The sequence below is a fragment of the Cherax quadricarinatus genome, chromosome 77, assembly GCF_038502225.1.
Source record: "Cherax quadricarinatus isolate ZL_2023a chromosome 77, ASM3850222v1, whole genome shotgun sequence".
Taxonomy (NCBI): Eukaryota; Metazoa; Arthropoda; class Malacostraca; order Decapoda; family Parastacidae; genus Cherax; species Cherax quadricarinatus.
This window is the reverse complement of record NC_091368.1, coordinates 15,054,162-15,061,337: the sequence shown is the minus strand read 5'-3', so window position 1 is coordinate 15,061,337 and position 7,176 is coordinate 15,054,162. Positions and strand designations below refer to the sequence as shown.

Below are 7,176 nucleotides of genomic sequence, written 5' to 3'. Positions count from 1 at the left end.
TTCAGGGTTTTAAATTGTTCCAAGTAGATAGAAGTATCGGGAAGGGGGGTGGGGTGGCATTGTATGTCCGAGATCGCTTGAACTGTTGCATAAAAACGGGTATTAAGTCTGAAGTAACACATACAGAGTCTGTTTGGATAGAATTTTCAGAGGGGCATGAAAAATTAATTTTAGGTGTGATATACCGTCCCCCAAATTTAGATAGGGACCAGGGGAGACTACTATGGGAGGAAATTGTTAGGGCCACAAGGCACGATAATGTAGTAATTCTAGGAGACTTTAACTTTAGTCATATTGATTGGAATTTTTTGACTGGGAATTTAGAATCATACGATTTCTTAGAAGTAGTTCAGGATTGTTTTTTGAAGCAGTTTGTGACAGAACCTACAAGGGGTAATAACCTGCTTGACTTAGTTCTGGCAAACAATGAATCCCTTGTTAATAATTTAGAAGTTTCAGAGGAACTGGGTGCTAGCGACCACAAATCAATTACATTTAGAATTGAATGGAAGTATGATAGTAGGGATAACTCAGTAACAGTCCCAGATTTTCGCTTAGCAGATTACGATGGGCTTAGAGAACACTTATCATCTGTTGACTGGGGTAACGAAGAGAGCTATCAATATGACAGTTTTCTGAACACAATACATGCTGCTCAAAGAACGTTTATCCCTTATAAGGAAATTAGATCAAATAGAAATGACCCAAAATGGATGAATAATAGGCTGAAATATCTACTAGGGCATAAGAAAGGAATTCATTGGCGTATCAAAAGAGGCGAGGGTCATCTTATGAATCAGTATATTGACATTAAGAGGAACATTATAAAGGGGATAAGAAAAGCTAAAAGAGACTATGAAATTAAAGTTGCTAGGGATTCTAAAACTAACCCAAAAAGTTTTTTCCAGGTCTATAGAACAAAAGTCAGAGATAAGATAGGTCCCCTTAAAAATAACTATGGGCATCTTACTGACAAAGAGAATGAAATGTGCTCGATTTTAAATAATTATATTCTCTCGGTTTTTACACAGGAAGACACTAATAATATTCCGGTAATTAATTTTTATAGTGGATCAGAAGAAGATAAATTATGTAACCTCACAGTCACTAGTGAAATGGTTGTGAAGCAGATAGACCGACTGAAGCAAAATAAGTCACCGGGTCCTGATGAGGTTTTTTCAAGGGTTCTTAAGGAATGCAAAATGGAAGTCTGTGAACCATTAACTAATATTTTTAATTTATCTCTTCAAACAGGTGTAGTGTCTGATATGTGGAAGATGGCTAATGTAATTCCTATTTTTAAAACAGGGGACAAGTCGTTACCGTCAAATTACCGCCCAATAAGCCTGACCTCAATTGTAGGCAAATTACTAGAGTCAATTATAGCTGAGATTATAAGAAGCCATCTCGATAAGCATAGCTTGATTAAGGATACTCAGCATGGATTCACAAGAGGCCGGTCTTGTCTAACTAATTTATTAACTTTCTTCAGTAAAGCTTTTGAGGCTGTTGACCACGATAAAGAATTTGATATTGTTTACTTAGATTTTAGTAAGGCATTTGATAGAGTTCCGCACCAAAGACTGTTGAAGAAAGTAGCAGCTCATGGCATTGGGGGAAGGGTGCTCTCGTGAATCGAATCATGGCTCACAGACAGGAAGCAGAGTGTGTCCATAAATGGGGTTAAATCCGAGTGGGGATCAGTAACAAGTGGCGTTCCACAGGGATCAGTCTTGGGCCCGTTGTTGTTTATAATATATATCAATGATCTTGATGAAGGAATTACTAGTGATATGAGCAAATTCGCCGATGACACGAAGATAGGTAGGATAATTGATTCAAACGTAGATGTTAGGGAACTTCAGGAGGATTTAGACAAACTCTACTCTTGGTCAGAAAAGTGGCAGATGCAGTTCAATGTAGATAAATGCAAGGTTCTGAAGCTCGGGAGTGTCCATAACCCTAGCACTTATAAGTTAAATAATGTAGAACTTAGCCATACAGATTGCGAAAAGGACTTGGGGGTTATGGTAAGCAGCAACCTTAAACCAAGACAGCAATGCCTAAGCGTACGTAATAAGGCAAATAGATTACTGGGATCTATATCAAGAAGTGTAAGCAACAGAAGTCCAGAGGTCATACTGCAGCTTTATACATCATTAGTAAGGCCTCACCTAGATTATGCAGCTCAGTTCTGGTCTCCATATTACAGAATGGACATAAATTCGTTAGAAAACATTCAGCGTAAGATGACTAAATTAATACATAGCATTAGAAATCTTCCTTATGAAGAAAGATTGAAGACTCTTAAGTTACATTCACTTGTTAGACGAAGAATGAGGGGAGACCTGATCGAAGTGTATAAGTGGAAGATAGGTATTAATAAAGGGGATATTAACAAGGTCTTGAGGATATCTCTCCAGGAGAGAACCCGCAGTAATGGATTTAAATTAGATAAGTTTAGATTTAGAAAGGACATAGGAAAGTATTGGTTTGGAAATAGGGTAGTTGATGAGTGGAACAGTCTACCTAGTTGGGTTATTGAGGCTAGGACTTTGGGTAGTTTCAAATTTAGGTTGGATAAGTACATGAGTGGGAGGGGTTGGATTTGAGAGGGACTTGCACATCGGAGCTTGTTTCTTGGGTGGCATTGAAAATTGGGTTGGTCAAATGTTTGTTAGTGGGATAAATTGTAAAGGACCTGCCTAGTATGGGCCAACAGGCCTGCTGCAGTGTTCCTCCTTTCTTATGTTCTTAAGATACATCATAAGATACATAAGATACATCATAAGAAACATCAACAAACAAGACTGACGATTGCAAACTAATCTGGGAAAAGGTTCCAGGTCCACCTGTTCCCTGGTCTGATCAGCACTAACAAAATTTCATGCAAAATTTCCTTTTAGCATCAAAATTGCACTGAAATCTAGAAGCCGACCAATAAAAGCATTTTTTGAGTTATTACTCGATATACACCAATTCCAAGAATATTAACAATGTTAGTAAATTGACAAATTTTCACCCATATAGCCTAAACTCACAAGTCATTAGAAGAGCGAGGTTCTGGGAGGAGCGGTATTTAGACCAGTACTGTTTCTGATGTTATATGACTGACATACCATATGGCAATGAAGTAGATATATCTCTCTCTCTTTGCTGATGTAAATGATAAAAAACAACAAAGACAAAATATGGCTATAAACTGCAAGATTGTTCACCTAAGTGGATACTTGAATACACGTTTCGCTATCCAGTGGCTTTATCGATGGAAATTCAAGATCATAATGGGAAGACTGTAGAACTATATACATAAGGTGACGAACACCGAACACACAAAAGATTACTGGAAAAAACTAAGAGCTTATGATATGGGAGGAAAAGTTATGTCACTGAGAGTTTGTATAAATATGGCGAGGACCAGTCAAAATAGACGCGCCACAAGGATCAGTTTAAGACTCATTGTTGTTCACAATTTATATTTTTGACCTGGACGAGGAAATGACATAGTATATGCTTGACAAGGTTAATAGTTAACCAGGTTATTTTTAATTACTTTGGGGCTGCTATTCGATAAGAAACCTTTGGAATCTTCTGATAGAGTGTTACAGATTTTAGTGTCCATGCTAACTGAGACTTTGTAAAGTAAAAGGACACAAGTGCAACTAATGTGACATTTATTGTGGCAACGTTTCGCTCTCCAGGAGCTTTATCAAGCCATTACAAACAATACATGGACACAGAGGGTATATAAAGGCTCGGAGTGAGGTGAATACTAGTGAGGTACCATTTCGATGTTCACTAGTGGTAGTAGTAGTAGTAGTAGTAGTAGTAGTAGTAGTGGTAGTGACAAAAGTAATACAATATGGTAGAGCAAATAATTCGTACATGAGTAAAAGGATATAAAAGCTATTACTTGGGTAACATAAAAATAGGTTGGACAAATATAAACTGGAATGAGGCAGCTTGTTTCAGTGTTCACTCTCTGTGCTTTGTGTAGTATAACAGGAGAGACTATGTGATGGCAGGGTTTACTGTTTTCAGGAGGATTCTTGCTAAGACTTCGGAGATGGTGAAGCTGCCGTTGTTTTGTTTAATTGTATTCGAAACAGCGATCAGTGCTGATTCAAGGCACTTGCGTGTGCGGAAATTAGTTTCTTTAATCACTAATTGGGCGTCTCTGAATTTCATAAGATGATTGGTGGAATTTCGGTGTTGTACACAGGCGTTGTTAAGTTGTCGTTCCTACATGCGTATATGTGTTCATTGAGGCGGGTGTCGAGGTTTCTTGCTGTTTCACCTACGTAGATCTTGTCACAGCCTCCACAGGGTATAGTGTAAACTCCTGCATTGACTGGTTCGTGGTGCTTGGGTTTTGTCCTGGTTAGATCCTTTATTGAAGTGGTAGAAGCGATGGCGACTCTGGTGTTAGCTTGTGAAAGTACTTTTGAGACGTTTAGTGCAACCTGGCTGTTGGGAAGAATTATAACTTTGTTGGGAGCGGTGTTGATGCGTGGAGAATTGATGATCTGAAGAGCTCTTTTCTTGCAGTCTTTGATGAAAAAAGAAGGAAATTGTAACTCAGTGAATGTTTGGTGAATGTAAGTACATTCTTCGTCAAGAAACTCAGGACTACAAATTCGGTATGCTCTTAGGAAAAACCCGATGATGATGCCTCTTTTGGTCTTGGTATCTTGACTGGAATAGAAGTGTGTGAGATCATTTTTATTGGTGGGTTTCCGATAAACGCCTGTGTACAACACCGAAATTCCACCAATCATCTTATGAAATTCAGAGACGCCCAATTAGTGATAAAAGAAACTAATTTCCGCACACGCAAGTGCCTTGAATCAGCACTGATCGCTGTTTCGAATACAATTAAACAAAACAACGGCAGCTTCACCATCTCCGAAGTCTTAGCAAGAATCCTCCTGAAAACAGTAAACCCTGCCATCACATAGTCTCTCCTGTTATACTGCACAAAGCACAGAGAGTGAACACTGAAACAAGCTGCCTCATTCCAGTTTATATTTGTCCAACCTATTTTTATGTTACCCAAGTAATAGCTTTTATATCCTTTTACTCATGTACGAATTAATTGCTCTACTTTTGTCACTACCACTACTGCTACTACTACTACTACCACTAGTGAACATCGAAATGGTACCTCACTAGTATTCACCTCACTCCGAGCCTTTATATACCCTCTGTGTCCATGTATTGTTTGTAATGGCTTGATAAAGCTCCTGGAGAGCGAAACGTTGCCACAATAAATGTCACATTAGTTGCACTTGTGTCCTTTTACTTTACATATTGTCGGTAATTCTACCAACTTTATTACAACTGAGACTTTACTCAAGGTGAGTTAGTCGTGGGTTATATCAGAAAGATACTATATGATGGAATGTGTGTTGTCTGTCACATGTTTGGGTAATCTTTCTTGCAACTGTTTCTTGTTGAGTTATTGTTGGTTCTAGGAGACCCGAAGGTACAAACACTATAGGTGAGGTAGGGATAGATTAGAGAGATGTGTAAAGTAAATAGAGCTGCCTTAGTAAGATAACGTATATTAGAGAGGATACCCACCAATATGGAGATCTTTCTAATTGCTGGAAGTAGAAGATTGCTTTAAAAAAAAATGCGATGTAAATAAAACAGTGACGATGTTGAATCAAGGAAAACTCGAAATAGCGGATTTGTATTAGATAAATTTGGACTTAGAAAGGACAGTGAAGTATCGATGAGTGGAACAATATGCTAAGTAGGATCAGAGAAGCGATAACCTTGGGGAGCTTAAAAAATAGGCTAGACAATTTTACGAGCGAGAAGAAGTGGGTTTGATCAGGACCTGTCTATGATCGGGAATCAAAATTAGCGTCTTGGGTACCTCTGGGAATAGGTTGAGGGACTCATAGCCTCATCTACTGTCTTCGAATGTCTTCTCTGTAATGAATGTAAAGACTCACTTTACTTTATGAGGTGATTCCTGGTAGATGGTAAGTGCATCATCTCTTCATATTTATTTAGAACAGTAACCAATATTCCTTTGTGGCATGCAAAGAGTACGTAACCTTTATTCGGCGCATGTACACACTCATTGAAAGGCTATCTCCCCCAACCAGCGAACCAGGAACTAAGGGTTGATGATGGGGCCCCATCGTTCAATCAGTACCCAGGTTCCAGCCAATGAGAAGATGGTTTTGGTAATCGCAGAGGTGATGTGGGTACCACTCACCTGTCTGCCCTTGTCATTCCCATTCTAGAGCTGGTTGAAGCACGGTCTGCTCTCCAGCGGCTTCTATCCTGCCTTGCTTACCGTGGAGTGCACTAATACCTATTGTTGTACATAGTGTATATAGTGTACATACTTCTGTTCTAAATTGGTGAAGGATAATACAAGAAAAAAGTTTTTCTGCCGTGTTTATTTTGCTCGCTTTACACCCAGGATAACAGGCCATTGGGACTCCTGGGTTGTAATATCCTTTCAATAAGTTCTCCCAAAGACTATCTATATTCATCAGACAACTTGTCTCCTGTGAGAATCGAACTCACGACCTCTGGTTTCCAAGACCAATACTCTGCCCCTGAACTAGGGAGGCTAGTACAAAGTTAGTGGCTCTTTAGCTTTATAAATGTGACATAAATATTAAATTTTTCAACATTAATATAATTAATTTTTTGTCATTATTAGCTTCTTTGAAGTATAATAATAATAATAATAATAATAATAATAATAATAATAATAAAACTATTATTGTGGTAGCAATAGAATAGTTTATATATTATTAATATTAGTTTTATTATCATTACTAATTTTCCTTCTCTTCCTCATTGTACTTCTTATCCTAATTTTCTCCTTTCCTCTGATTTCATTAATATATCTAAGATATTTTATTTATTTTCTCAAAATATACGATAGGAACAGTTCAGTGACTGTTGGCGTATTTAAAATAAAATCTAGTTCAATATTATTCACAAAGAACAGCTGCTGCCGCAAAATGCGTGGCACAAAATCCGAAATATTTACAATTTCTGAAAATGTTATTGCTTGGCATACGATACATAGCAGTGGAACTTTCCCGGGTTAAGGCGCTAGGAGTTCAGAGACTATATTGTGTAAAATGTGTATGTATTTACCTATATGTGGTTGCAGGAGTCGAGTCACGGCTCCTAGCTACT

General features: G+C 38.1%; 1 non-coding gene across 1 annotated transcript; it reads right to left on the bottom strand.

Annotated features, from left to right (window-relative positions):
- Positions 1-6,524: 6,524 nt before the first annotated feature.
- TRNAP-UGG (transfer RNA proline (anticodon UGG)) lies at positions 6,525-6,596 on the bottom strand. The gene has a single exon. It is a non-coding gene; the product is annotated as a tRNA-Pro (tRNA).
- Positions 6,597-7,176: the final 580 nt, after the last annotated feature.